This window comes from Triticum dicoccoides, chromosome 6A (genome assembly GCF_002162155.2).
Source record: "Triticum dicoccoides isolate Atlit2015 ecotype Zavitan chromosome 6A, WEW_v2.0, whole genome shotgun sequence".
Taxonomy (NCBI): domain Eukaryota; kingdom Viridiplantae; phylum Streptophyta; class Magnoliopsida; order Poales; family Poaceae; genus Triticum; species Triticum dicoccoides.
This window is the reverse complement of record NC_041390.1, coordinates 455,349,190-455,364,793: the sequence shown is the minus strand read 5'-3', so window position 1 is coordinate 455,364,793 and position 15,604 is coordinate 455,349,190.

Genomic DNA, 15,604 nt, shown 5'->3' with positions numbered 1-15,604 from the left:
GGCAGAAGTAATGGGCCATATGGGCCTTAGTGGAGAGAGAGAGGGGGGAAGCCAAAGGTGGGCCGCGCACCTCCTCCCCCCTGGTCTGAATTGGACTAGGAGAGGGGGGGCTGCGCCCCCCTTTCCTTCTCCCTCCCCACTTCTTTCCCCCTCCTAGTAGGATTCCTACTCCTACTAGGAGGAGGACTCCTCCTTGGCGCGCCATAGGGGCTGGCCGGCCTCCTCCCCTTGATCCTTTATATACGGGGGCAGGGGGCACCCCTATACACACAAGTTGATCCACGTGATCATATTCTTAGCCGTGTGCGGTGCCCCCTTCCACCATAATCCTTGATAATATTGTAGCGGTGCTTAGGCGAAGCCCTGCGATGGTAGTACATCAAGATCGTCACCACGCCGTCGTGCTGACGGAACTCTTCCCCGACACTTTGCTGGATCGGAGTCCGGGGATCGTCATCGAGCTGAACGTGTGCTAAAACTCGGAGGTGCCGTAGTTTCGGTGCTTGATCGGTCGGGCTGTGAAGACGTACGACTACATCAACCGCGTTGTGCTAACGCTTCCGCTGTCGGTCTACAAGGGTATGTAGATCACACTCTCTCCTCTCGTTGCCATGCATCACCATGATCTTGCGTGTGCGTAGGAAATTTTTTGAAATTACTACGTTCCCCAACAATTAGTATGCCAAAGGATACTAATGGCGCATCACTATAGAGTGCGCCATTAGTATGCCAAAGTATACTAATGGCGCATCACCCCACAGTGCGCCATTAGTATGCCAAAGCACATGGTTAAATATGGCCCCCTGGGAGGCATACTAATGGCGCATGGTGTTCTATACTAATGGCGCACTGCATGGTGTGCCATTAATATACCAGATACTAATGGCGCACCAGTGGTGCGCCATTAGTAAAAAATACTAGTGGTGTGATACTAATGGCGCACCAGTAGTGCGCCATTAGTAGGCCTTTTACTAGTAGTGCGTCATTGTTCTTTCATTGACTATATATATATATATATATATATATATATATATATATATATATATATATATATATATATATATATATATTTGTGTGTGTGTGTGTGTGAGTTTATGTCTTCTACAGCATTCACTTATTGCTATTTCTTCAAGTTGCTTTTTCTACTAAGTGAATGTGATCGGACCCATCCCCCTCTATGCTAAACTCAACCCAGTATGTTCACAAATTCTTTATGTATGTTCTGTTTGAAACCCGTTCAAAATCATCACTATGTCCTTGTCAGCTGAAGAATTTGTGAACGAAACATTAAAATTTTCTTATCTAAATTTTTGGCCTTTGCCGCTTAAACTGTTCCACATTCCACGATATGATTATCCTATTCACCCATGATCTCACACGATCTCCACCTCACAGTACGTGGGTGACACATGTCACAAGAATGAGAAGGGTCAGGGGCACGTTCGTCCATTTTCCTCAGGCGAGCGGTTTTTCACCTCGGCTATATATACCCCTCACCCTCCTCAGACTGGTTTTACTCCGCTCGACCTCTCCCCCTCGCTCGAGCTCTCAAAACCTAGCGCCGCCGCTACTTCGATCATCGCCGGTGAGGAAGAGCTTCACTGCCTCGACATCGTTGTCATCATACTCACGCCGGCCATGGAGTTCTTCTCTTCGCCGCCACCATAGCTGTCTTCCTCTGCCAAGTTAGGGCGTGGAAGATCTGGACAGATGAACTTCCAATCTACTATTCTCAGATCGTCGTGTTCTTCGTCAACGGTAATTAAAAGTTACTTTTACTGCCCTTGTTGATTCTGACGATTTCTACAAAATCTTTGAAAGGTATTTATTCTTCAATTCCCGCACTCTAAACACCTCACACAAACATTTGTTCTTGATATGTTTCTCCAAGCAACATTTTTCTTCAAGATTCCTCAATTGTGTGGATTTTCAATCTATACAACTCTGGAACTTAAGTCAAAGGACGCTTAGTGAAATTCCTCAAGACACCTCTGGTCCAATTCCTCAAACTTGTTCTTTTTGCAAAAACTTCTGAGAACGCATATGACCTCTCCAAATTCTTCGCACCTATACTCTGTTCACAGGTACAGATGTCTACTACTAAATCACTAGGTTCTCATCAACTTAACTCATTTGCAGCGTTCCTCGAAGAAAAGTTGCATACCTCGTCAGAGAACTCAATTGTTTAAAATACTCAACTGAAGAAAATGGCTGACGGCAAGAAACCTCATAAGGGAGGGAAGAAATTGGAAGTCAACACTACTTTTGAAATACCCAAAGACATTTATGCAGGGTATTGCACACCTCCTCGGGAGACAAAGAATGAGCGCGAAGTGCGCATTCAGAAGATTGAGAGGAGATGGGCCAGAGAATGGAGGGAATATCGCTATGTCACTCCCAAGTACATGAATAAATTCGTTGTACACCCTCCATGCACTAGACCTCCTTTGGCACCAGGCCAAGAAGCTGACCCCTCAAGCATTAGAAGAGGTGAGGATTTTCCCACTGAATGGGCCAAGCATCAAGCTAAACTGGCCAAAGTGGCAAAAGAGGCAGTGAAGAAATTCAATGAAGGCATTACTGCTGCCACTCTTGAGGCCTCTGCTAGCAAGCCCAAAAAGGCTATGCTCAAGAAGCCAACTCGCAAGCCCAGTTCTTCTCCAATGCCCTCACGGCCAAGCTCATCAATGCCCTCACGGAAAATTCCTCAAGCTGCTCCAGCTCCTCCAAAGTCCTATGCTCCTCCAACAAAGTCCTCAGCACCTGTGCATCTTGCCTCGTGTCAAAGGACGAGTGGTATCCCTATTGCTTCAGGAGCATCTGCAAATTCTTCAGCTCCTCCATAATCCTCAACAGGCCCCACTTTGCTGAAGACCAAGGCCACTACTGGACGAGGCACTAGACCAAGTCCTCACAAGTAGCAGGTTGCCTTTCAAGTACCGTCCAGTGAAGATGGAGCTGATGATGAGGAACTCGCCGAAATCATTAGAGACAGACAACAAAGGGTCGTGAGTGCCAAAGGCAGTAATGTGCCACTGATGCTGGATCCCAAGTTGATCCTCGACTTCATCGACATATGGCATAAGGACCCCAACACACCTTTGCCCGAGATGAACCTCACTCCTAGTCAAATTCATATGTTGACTGCCTTCATTTGTGAGGAGAAATGGAAATATGAACATGGGAGGAAGGTGAAGAAAGCTCAGTACAAGAAAGAGCACTTCTTGAAGCAAAACATGTTGATGCTATCACCTGATGAACTTGTAGCTCTGCAATCAGAGATCAAGAATCTTAGTGATGAATTTGATCGCTACTATGCTAACTGGCTTGGAGCCAAAGTCCGATTCATCAAGCTGACCAAGGGATTCACCTCAAACGTTGCAGCCCCAATGCAACTTGAATCTCCTCAGGCTGAGGCATCTGCTCAACCGACTGAAGAACATGCCAGCACCGCTGATGAAAATTAGGTTGCTGATGAAACTGTAAGTACCAAGGCTGATGGAGTTATTCCAGCCGCTGATGACATTGCCAGGGCAACCACTAGCATTGCACCTGAGGATCAAGCCAGGCCAGCTAAAGCATCAACCACTGAGCCTGAAGAAATTGAACAAACCAGGACAACTGCATCAGTTGTGCCTGAGGAAAATGAACCAATTTCCTTTGCTCCACCAGCACCAACGCCAAGTCCCATACTTCCTTCTGCATCAGAAGTGAAGAAAACCAAGGTTGCGGAGCGAGCAGCAGTGAAGAAAAGGAAAGCATCTGCTTCATCATAGTCTTCAACATCGAAGAAGATGAAGACATTGACAAGCTCTTTTGAGAATCCCATTGATGCTATTCCTGTCTCAAGCATGCCATCAAAGGAAATCATTCCTTTTGGTGAAGATTATGAGAACCCAAGCGGATCTGATGAAGATGTTCCTTCTGCTTCTTCTTCAGAGTAGTTGGACGAAGAAATTGAACTAGATAATATCCCTTCAACCACAGTGCTCTCATTGCCCATGCCTCAGTTCACAGCTGAAGAGGCAGGCGTTGAAGAATTGGATGATGAAGAGGAAGATATGGACATTGGGAGCACCACTCCAGTGCTAAATGATGACTATTGGGAAAGTCATCACCCCAACTCTCCAATGTTCACCCCACTCCAACAGATTCCTCAGTCCCCAGTATATACTGAAGAATTTGAAATGGGCTCTGATGAACCTCAAGCCACACCTCATTTCATCCCTGAAGAAATTCCAGCCACTAGTGCTGATGTTAATACTGCTGAAGAGATGAAGACCCAGGCTGCTACTGAAGCAGAAACTAAAATTCCTCAGTCTGTGGTTCATGAGATTGTGATTCCTGAGGCTGTGAAGACACTAACCAACACTCCTCAGCCCAAGCCGAAGAATCCCTTCTCCAAGAAGCAAAAATTGAAGGCTGATGACTTCTTTCATGAGCATGTATTCTTCACAGATTACAACCCTTATGATTCTGCTCGTCTTTGAAGGAAGCGTTTCTGGACTGCTAGCCAGGCATACTTCTACTCTTTTCCGCTTTTTGATAAGGACATGATCTTTGATCACGAGCATAATCCTCATGTGGATATGGAATCGCTGCCTTGCTTCACCCCAGTCCTCAGTGTTCTTCATGACGCTGGGCTGCTCAACTTCTGCACTAACATATGTGATTGGAATGAAGAGCTAATTCTTCAGTTCTATGCAATGCTGCACATCACTGGCAATGCTGCAGATGTGAATTCTTGGGTGTTGGACTGGATGACAGAAAACACTCACTTCAAATCATCGGCCTCTGAATTGCTTCATGCCCTGCCTGTTAGTCCTCCCCTTGAAGGTGCGCGTCTCATCTATCATGAATCTGAGCTCTCTGATCACTACATGCAAGTTTTGATGAAGCCTCTGAAGCCTAGTCAAGCCCTAAGAACCAAATTCCTTGTGAAGGAATTGTTGTATGTGCCACGGACTGTCTATCGCATTCTGACCAAGACACTGAGTCCAATCAAAGGCCACGACTCTAATGAAGAAGAGGTCGTTGGCATCATGAAGAATCTGCTTTTCAACCTCATGCATGGAGTTCCTGTCTACTACCATGATTTCTTCATGAGGACTCTGGCCAATATTGCATTTTCACCTTTTGAGTTGAAGCCTTATGCTCCCTGGATTATGAGATTCCTCAGATCAAGGTCTTCAATTTATTACAAGGCTGATACACTCAACCATGGCAGTACTTGCCCCCTATTGAAGTTCTCAAGAGGACATTTTCCTGTGCTGATGAAAAGTGCAAGGCGACTGCTGTTATTGATGAAGGCATTAGTCCATTGGATGGCCAGTTCCGCAAAGCTGCATCTTACTCCACCAATGATGACTCTGCCACTCATGACTCTGCCGCCAATGCTTCAAAGCAAAATCCTCAAGGCACGGCTCCAAGGGTGATGAGTGATCGTGAGCTTCTCCTCGGTCTTCATAAGAAGGTCGATCGCAACCATAAGTGGGTCAAGCGACAGTTTGGTTCAATTCTTCACAACATGACCATCACTCAGAATTTAGTGAAGAAGAACCATTACTATCTGTATGAAGTATTTGATCGCACCTGGGCTGTTTTGTCTCATCTCTACGGTGAAGAAGATCTTAAACAGATGGGCTTCAAGCAGGACTTTGATTGGTCTCAGCCACCTTAGAATAAATTCAAGAATGTCAAAGTTCCTCACTTGGTGGCCATCTCCTATTCTTCATCGCGCGAGACTGATGAACATGAAGACTTGGACGACACTGCGGCAGGCCCTACTTTAACAACCAACCCCAAGAACGCTGGCGCTCCTCCATCGACTTCATGATATTCTTCGGGTGTGTTAGTCCTCATTTTTCGTCCCTTTTGGTCATTCGATGAAAAAGTGGGAGAAACTTGAGTTAGTCTTCCAGCGGGTCTCTACATATGGGCGTTTTTTTGCTAAGTTACAACTCTCGTTCTTTTGAAGACTTTGTTGGATCGAGTTGTAAACTTAAACCCGATGGTGGTCTAATACTCTTGCTATGTTTTCTGCATGCTATTTCCTCATATATGTTATCGCACGCATGCTAAATTACATCAGTCACCATATTTCATCATGCATTTCAAATTCTTCATATCATATGTTAAATGCGTGTATGAATTAGAAGATATAGGGGGAGATCTCCATGATTCTACTCTTCAAAATGTGCATTGCTTCAAAATCAAATTCCTCACTATGCACATCTTTAGGGGGAGTTCTTCTATATCTTGCAATCAATTCCTCAGTATCAGTATTTACACTTCATATGTTTATCCCCATTGAAAACTTAATCTATATTGTCATCAATCACCAAAAAGGGGGAGATTGTAAGTACATCTAGTGCCCCTTAGTGATTTTGGTGTATTGAAGACTTATAGGTTAAGAGACTAATGTGTTTGTGAGTGTACACAGGTCTATAAGTCTATGAGGAGTTTGATATTTAGAGATAAAGTTGACCCCTAAAAATGAATGTCTTCAACTGAAGACTTTGGCTTTCTAAAGACTTTGAAAGTGAAGAAATTGGTGTGACCCTAAAGACTTGGTATTCATGCGAGGAATATGAAGCGTGAAGACTTTTGTTTTTGCAGTTTCATTTTCTATTTCTTGAGTCATAGGAAACACCGTACTATTAAAGGGGGTCGAGAAAAAACCAAGGAAAAGTTTCCATGTGGTGCTTATCACAAAATCCTATACCTACCAATCCTTTCGAGTGAAGCCATTGGAAATCTCATACAGTTCAGTCAATTTCTTCAGTGACAGAGACGAAGTTCTTCTTGTCTCTGAGGAATTTTTTTTAACTGAGGAACTAGGAATTCGCCAGTGCAGATTGCCTACAAGTGAGGAACATGATTACCCTGAGGAATTTGATAGTCAAATTTCTGACCGTTGTTGTGCTACGCGCCAGCTGTCCCAAAATATCTACCCACCTAATGGTCATATCATTGAAGGGAATTTATGCCTTATCATGTCGGACTGATCCCTAGGCTATAAATAGCCGCCCCCTACAACCAATAGCTGGTGGGCTGCTCCGAGAGAAACTGACACTTGTCATTGAGAGCATCCCATCCTCCGATGACTTTGAGTGAAAATCATCAAGTGAGGAAAACCCAAACCCAAACACCTACAAACCCAAAGTGATTGAGCCTCATTGGTGAGATTGTTCCTGTGTGGATCCGATGCTTATTACCTTTGAAGACTGTGCATCTTCGAGACGGTTAGGCGTCATGGTCTAGAGCATCTAAGAGGAAATTGTGGATCGCCGAGTGACCGAGTTTGTGAAGGTTTGGAAGTCACCTGAAGACTTACCAGAGTGATTGGGTGAGGTCTGTGTGATCTTAGATGAAGGAGAATACGGTGAGGACTGTGTGTCCAGGACTGTGTGTCCTCAGGTTTAGATACCTAGCCGCTCCAACCAGACATACAACTGTCGCAGCAATTGGAACTGGTCTACCAAATCACTGTCTTCACCAAGCCTACTTGTTCTATTTTCTCAACCCTTCCATTTCGTCACTACTATGTTGTGTACTTGATCGTTACTATTTGAAGACTTTGACTGAAGACTTTCTCAATTTCCTCAGTTCAATTTCTTCAGTCTTTTTGTCTTTAGTCTGCTTATCCCGTGTTTACGCTTTCTGTACTCTGTGCTTGTTTTCATTTCATCATGATGAATGTGCTTATGTTCTGTTATGTTTGTGTCTGAGTATTTATTCCACTACTAGTAGTTCTTCGCTCGGGAATTTCCTCACCCTAAAATTCCTTTGTGAAGAATTCATAAAATCACCTATTCAACCCCCCTCTAGTCGACTTAACGCACTTTCAGGTATACAATAACAGAATGCACCCTCAACAATTAAACATCGCATTGCATAATTGAACCAAACAGTTAACTAAACACCACAACAAATGAACCAAATGTTAACTGAGCACAACAATGCACAATATAACGTACTCCTAATAGAAGATCAGACAGTTAACCAAGCCAAGCATGCTTAGCAACTTCGAAATAGCAATTGTATTTGTTTCTCATGTATTTACTACAGCCAAATTCAATTTATTTCTCACATGGTATACAATAACAGAATGCACCCACAACAATTGAACATCGCATTGCAGAATTGAACCAAACAGTTAACTAAACACCACAACAAATGAACCAAACGTTAACTGAGCACCACATTGCACAATATAACATACTCCTAATAGAAGATCAGACAATTAACCAAACCAAGCATGCTTAACAACTTGGAAATATGGTAATTGTATTTGTTTCTCATGTATTAACTACAGTCAAATTCAATTTATTCCTCACATGGTATACAATAACAGAATGCACCCACGACAAATGAACATCGCATTGGAGAATTGAACCAAACAGTTAACTAAACACCACAACAATGAACCAAAGGTTAACCGAGCACCACATTGCACATATAACATACTCGTAATAGAAGATCAGACAGTTAACCAAACCAAGCATGCTTAACAACTTGGTAATATAGCAATTGTATTTGTTTCTCATGTATTTAGTACAGCCAAATTCGATTTATTTCTCACATGGTATATAATAACAGAATGCACCCACAACAATTGAACATCGCATTGCACAACGGAACCAAACAGTTAACTAAACACCATCACAAATGAAGCAAACGTTAACTGAGCACCACATTGCATAATGTATAACATACTAGATGATCAAACAGTTAACCAAACCAAGCATGCTTGAAAACTTGGAAATATAGGAATTGTATTTGTTACTCATGTATTTTGTAAAGAAAAAATTGATTTATTTCTCACATGGAAGACAATACAAAATTGCACCCTGAAGAATTAAACATCACATTTGCAGAATTGAACCAAACAGTTAACTGAACATGACAAGTAATTAACAAAACAGTTAATAAGTGAGCACGACATTGCTCGACATATAGAACATATACACTAGAGCAATAGATTGCAGGGTAAAACTAGATAGCGCAATTCACTAGAATTTGTTAAGGAAAGGCAGTAGCTAGCAAAATGAACATGAGTCCTTATAGTGAGCTAATAAGACAAGCTACTCCTCATTGTCGGAATCAATGAAAATTGGCTCCTTGGACATGAAAGAGGGCGAGGCCTCCGCATCGTGGGTGCCCTCGTCGTAGTGGTGAGTTTCCTGAGCCGCTCCGGGCACCAACCTGCTGGCTCTCAAGTTGAGGTAAGCACGTGCATGCTGAGAAAACACCTCATAGTCTTCGTCGAAGGCACCGAGGGTGGCCTCGAGAATACACCATGAACTATCGTTTAAAGCAGCCAACCGCATCGCGGTGTCGACGCGCGAGGCGTCAATGATAGCCTCGATGGCGAGGTGCTCCTCCAAGATCTGGGGGTCGGCATGAATGGCAGCCATCGCGACCTCATCCGTGCGTGTGGCCGTGATTTGATTCTCCGCTGCCAAATGCTCCTTGAGATCCTAGCTATACTGCATGCACCATGGCTTCGGGCAGCGCTTATTTGGTGGAGGGGTCGGTGATTTGAGTGGAAAGTGTCGCGCCGGCGGTCTGGGCATGTGGGATGTGGAAGGAGGAGGAGGATGGGGGTCTGGTGTGGATTACCTGCCTGGATAGACGAGGCCGAGCAGTGTGAAGGAGGGTCGCTAGCGAGGGGGCGGCGCTGCAAGCAAGGGTTGAAGGTCTCAACTTGGAAAGGAAGGCAGAAATAGGGGAAATGTGGCTTTTGGTAAGGGCCAGGGGCAGAGAGGTAGATATTTCCACGGAAGCCGAAATTTTGAATTGGTTCAGTGAAAAAATTGGCGCGCAAAGTATCATCAGACACGGTCCCTTATTCGGAACTACGTATGCTATGTGAACATCACAAACTATTCACATAGCTTAACCCGTGTGTGATGAGCTTGAGCGTCAAAATTTTTGGTTCCAATTTCCCTGGTTACAGTGGTCATCCATGTCATTTCATAATTTGGGTACACATCACACCCACACTTCTTAATCGAGCAAGTTCAGCAATTAAACAGAGCTATATGGCCTAAACATTACTCTACAAATTAAAGACCAGCGCTCTTAATTAAACAAAACAAAGAGTACTACTACGGCTGGTGCTCGTCGATCTCTGCCGCCTCCTCCATGTCCAGCTCACGCCCGATGGTCTCCTCGGGAAGGGGCTCCATGGCATTCATCACACCATACTCGGCAAGCATCTCGCCATTCGAGTCCGCCATCTCTTTGGAAAAGGTCGCCATGAGCTGGGCGTGGGCGGCCGCGATCAGGGCTTGGATGGGCTCTGTCGTCGCAAGGTATGCGACGAAGGAACAGATGGCTGCTCGAACACTCTCGGCGATTGCCAACTGTCGTGGTATTCTCACGGGGGGTACAGGACGACATATGCCACAAGGTGGCTTCATGTGAGGACAAGACTGCTGCCGGAATATCCAGGGACGGGTATGCGAGTAGCACGCGCTAGTTTACCAAGGTTCGGGGCTCTCCGGAGAGATAACACCCCTACTCCTGCATGTCTGAGTATATGTGTTATATCTGTAGTACAGAGTGCTCCTGGAGCTGTATCCAGATGAGTGCTATATGCTACTAGCCTCATGTATGTATCTGTGGCCGGGATGAGCAAGCATGCTCTAGTAGCCGAATGAGTGTGTGCTCATACGTGTGTGTGATGGATGTGTGCTTGCTAGCATATATAGGCATGGCTAGCTTGATATGTAAGCTATGTGGGTAGCTTAGGAAGTAAGCTAGGTAATGGTGTGGGGGGCAAGTGGGCATGGGGCACCATGCCCATGATGGTGTGGACGTGACGTGCATGCCTTCTTGTCCCTGGTGCACTTTATAAAACAGTGCCCAGGGACAGATACATTGTAGATGATGTCGCTGCTACTATTCATCAATAGTGTCGGGTACAGCCGTCTCGTCGGTGTCGGCGGTTGACTTCGAGAAGCAGTCGGCAGCCGGCTGGATGGCGCAGTCGTCAGCCGGCTGGTTGGAGCAGTTGGCAGCCGGCAGCCAGCCGGGTAGAGCAGTCGGACGAGAGCCGGCAGGAGCGTACGGGCAGTCGTACTGAGGGGCTTTGCTAGCCCCGATGTCTTGATTTATTTTATCACCGTCTTCGGGGTATCCGTGGCCAATTACTCCGACAGTAGACACCAAGCCTCCGGGCAACTTGGCAAAGTTGGGTGGAGGTTTTTTAGCGGGTGTTCGCAGAAATGATCATGCAAAAAGACAAAGTTAGTCCACGCAGATATATCAAATGTTTGCTTTTAGCATTGCAAGTTTATGCGGAGGGTGCCGACTCGGTTTCGTCCGAGTCCCCTTAAATCTTTTTCGTGTTCCCTCCGCTTTTTGGCTTGTGCTCTCGCTCGCCGGACAGCCGCTCTGCGGTCTGTGGCTGAGAGTGGGCCGCGAAGCAGAGTATACAGGTGAGCTGAGCAGCCGGGCCGGATCTTCCTGGCGACCTTCTTTTTGTTGACGACTGACGCCTTCTTTCTTCTTTTTTTTAGAAGCCAACGCCATTCTCCAGCAGCAATTGGGCAAGGCCAACACCGCGCTGCGTGTCAAGGGGGAGGAGTGCAGCAAGCTGGCCGCAGAGCGCAGCCTGCTGGTCACACAACTAGTAGAGCAGAAGGAGCTGCTCAAGAAGGCCCAGGAGGAGGCGGACGAGAAGGAGACTGCCCTCCTGGCCGAGTTCGGAAGCGAACGCTCCTCCTGGACCGACAAGGAGGCGCTGCTGACCTCCGGCTTCCACGAGATCGAGGATCTTGTCGACGGTGAGTTTCCTTATTTTTCTTCTTTGAGTTGCCGACTATAGGTCGAGTCGTTTTCAAGTTTTTGACTTGTTCTTCACTCTTTCGTCCTGGCAGACTTCTTTCCAGGCCACTCGCAGGCCGCGACTCAAGCTATCGAGGCTGATCGCGAGGGGCGGAGGGCGGATGGCGCGGAAATCGCCGCCGACGCCCCTCGAACCCTTGATGAGCAGATCCCGAGCATTGAGGCTCGCCTGCGGCCGGCCCACCGTATGCTGCGCCGGCTTCAGCGTGTCGGCGCTCAGGAGGTCGCTGCCCTGTGGCCGGACATGCAGGCTCAGCGCACTCCCAGTCGGACTACCGACTGGCTGGAGGTCGCGGCTGGCTATCTTGAGGCCTGGAAGGGTTCCTTGGCCCGGGCTAGAGCGTGCCGGGCCTTGGAGTTCGTCAAGGCGTGGTATCCGGGGCTGGACCTAGACCGGCTAGCCACACTCCGGTTAGAGGCCCAGGCGGAGCTGGCAACTGCGGAAGATGCCCTCGTCAAGCGCGCGGCGGCGATCGCTGAGTATACCGACACCAGCGTCTTCGTCCCTGAGCGGGTTGAAGACGGCGAGGAGGCGCCGCCGGAGTGGTTTGGGATGAATCTAGACTACGGCGAGGACTCGGCGGAGGTGATTGGCTCCAGCGTCGAGGAGGAAGGCGAGGCGGAGGACGGAGGCAAGACGGAGGCACCAGAAGACGGGGCGGATGGCCAGCCTCAGCTCGACCGCGCCTCCAACAATGAGCCACGCCCGTCCGGGCCGACTGCCGCGGGAGGTGATCAAGCCGAGACCGACCAGCCGGCCGCCCCAACACATGACACCGCCATCTCCTCCGATCCTCCCAACCCGTCTACCGCCTCCTAGGCTGCCGCCTTATCTTTTTTTTATCTGCTTAATAGTCTTTGAAGAACTTGTTAATTCGCACAATTCCACCCACGGGGTGTATTTTGAACTTCTGTTCAAAGACTCGGCCAAGGGCCTCTGTTATGTAAATATTTATCCGAGTTCTATCTCTTCTTGCTTATTGCTCCTTTGGCTTTTTCCTTTGCCGCCTTCCCTTAGTTGCCGTCTTGCCAGTCGGACAGCCGCTCTGTGGACTGCTGCTGGATCAAGTACTTGGATACTTTGGGAAGGCAAGTACTTAGCTGTTTTAGAGTTTTTTAGCAAGTTGAATAGAAGGCGGCGAGCCGACTGCTCGAGAGTTGGTTTGCGAAAAAAGGCTGGAAGCCGGCTTAAGCTATGTTTATGCTTTGAGTCCTTAGCCATTTTTCATGTGGATGCCCATTCTACCTTACTCCTGCCCACCAGACAGTCGCTCTGCGAGCTGCGGCTTCTGACAAGAGATGGCTTAGGTGGCACACACTACTTGTCCGGCTACAGGAAGCATTTCATAGTGCAAGGCGGCAAGTCCCCGGGCCGACTAGTCGAACCCGGTGCCAAGCGGCATAACAAAGAGTAACATACTCATAGGCATAATTCTTATCATATAGATAAAAGAGGGTAGTCCCCGAGCTCTTCTCGGGGGGCCCAAAGTTTTGGTACTTTAATACAAAAGGTAGCATGGTACATACTGCATCAATTGTAAAATCTTCGGAGGAGATTTGCACTCCATGGTCGCTCCGTCTCTTTGCCGGAGTCGTCCCTCTTGCGTGCTCGGGGCTTCTGAGCGTCGATCAGGTAGTAGGATCGTTGCCCAACACTTTGCTGATGATGAAGGGGCCTTCCCAAGGCGCCGACGGCTTGTGTTGGCCGGCTGTTCACTGGATCAGTCGGAGCACAAGGTCGCCCTCTTGGAAGGATCTTGGCCTGACCTTCCTGTTGTAGTACCGACGCAGGCTCTGCTGGTAGATGCTGGACCAGCTGAGTGCCAACAGCCGGCCCTTTTCCAGCAGATCGACGTCGTCTTGACGTGCTTCTTCTGCTTCCTCCTTGGTGTACATGGTAACTCGTGGGGAGTCGAACTCTATGTCTGTTGGGATGACGGCTTCGGCACCGTAGACGAGGAATAAAGGCGTGAAGCCGGTTGACTTGTTTGGAGTTGTGCGCAGACTCCAGAGGACGGCTGACAACTCGTCAAGCCAGCAGCCAGCCGAGCGCTCCAGAGGCTCGACCAGTCGAGGCTTGATGCCGGACAGGATGAGGCCGTTTGCTCGCTCCACCTGGCCGTTTGACTGCGGATGGGCAATGGATGCTAAGTCTAGTCGGATGCCCTGCGTCGCGCAGAAACGGGCCAGGGCACGTTTGGCAAAATTTGTGCCATTGTTGGTGATGATGATGTGTGGTATGTCATACCGAATTGTGATGTCGGAGATGAAAGTCATGGCAGTTGGACCATTCAGCTTCTTGATTGGCTTTGCTTCTATCCACTTGGTGAACTTGTCCACCGCGACAAGTAAATGAGTCAGGCCGCCTCGCACCGTCTTGAATGGTCCCACCATGTCCAGGCCCCAAACAGCGAACGGCCAGGCAATGGGGATAGACTTGAGTGCAGAAGCCGGCTGATGCGGCTTGGAGCGGAACTTCTGGCACCCCTTGCATTTTTGGACCAAGTCCTTGGCTTCTTCCAATGCAGTCGGCCAGAAAAAACCATGGCGGAAGGCTTTGGCGACAAGTGCTCTTGAAGCTGCATGGTGGCCACACTCGCCTTGATGGATGTCTTTGAGAATTGCTTGGCCTTGATCCGGCTCCACGCAGTGCTGGTAGACGCCAGTGACACTGCGCCTTACCAGCTCTCAGTTGACTATGGTATAGGCTGCTGCTCGGTGTTGCACTTGCTGAGCTGAGATCTCGTCAGTTGGCAGCTCTTTGCTCACCAGGAATTTGAGGATGGGCTGGGCCCATGAGGGTGACGCAATTTCTTCGACCGTCAGAACTGCGACTTGGACGAGGGCGACTGGGCTGGGAGGCGGCGGGTTGGAGTCGGCAGCCGCTTGCTGGATCGGTGAAGTCCCCGGGCCGATTGGGGCAGTCCCGGGCCGAGTCCTGAAGTCTCCGGGCTGGCCGCCGCAGTCCCGGGGCCGGATTCTGAAGTCCCCAGGCCGGTTTCGACTGCCACGGTCCTGGAGCTGCCTGCCAAAATTCTCGTGCCATCTTCTTGGGCTCTTGAGTCGGATCCAACTTCTTCAGGAGGAGCCGGCACAAAGATGGAGTCTGATTCTGGTGAAGGCTTGACAGACGGCTTGAGGAGGCGTTGAAGGGCGACATCGGATGGTATTGCTTGACGGATAGAGCCGATTCGTGCCAGGGCGTCTGCTTGGTCGTTGTCGTTTCTTGGCACATGGAGAAACTCGCACCCCTCAAAATACCCATTGAGTTGCTGCACGAGGAAGCGGTAGCTTGCCATGTTTGCATCCTTGGCGTCCCAGTCGCCAGACAACTGCTGGACCACCAAGTCGGAGTCGCCATAACACAGGATCCGGCGAATGCCAAGCTCTTTGGCAAGCCGGAGCCCGTGAATGAGCGCCTCGTATTCGGCGACGTTGTTGGAGGCGGCGAAATGGATTTGCAACACATATTTGAGCTTGTTGCCTTTGGGAGAGGTGAGGACGATGCCGGCTCCCAAGCCGGTGCGCATCTTGGAGCCGTCGAAATGCATCCGCCAATGGGTGGAGTCGGGCGCTGGCGGCAGGTACTAGGTCTCAGCCCAGCCGACGAGGAAGTCGGCCAATGCTTGCGACTTGATGGCGGTGCGAGGTTGGTAGTAGATGGTGTAGGGATCCAGCTCTATGGCCCATTTGGCCACTCGGCCAGAAGCATCTCGGCTTCCGATGATCTCGGCCAGTGGGGCTGTGC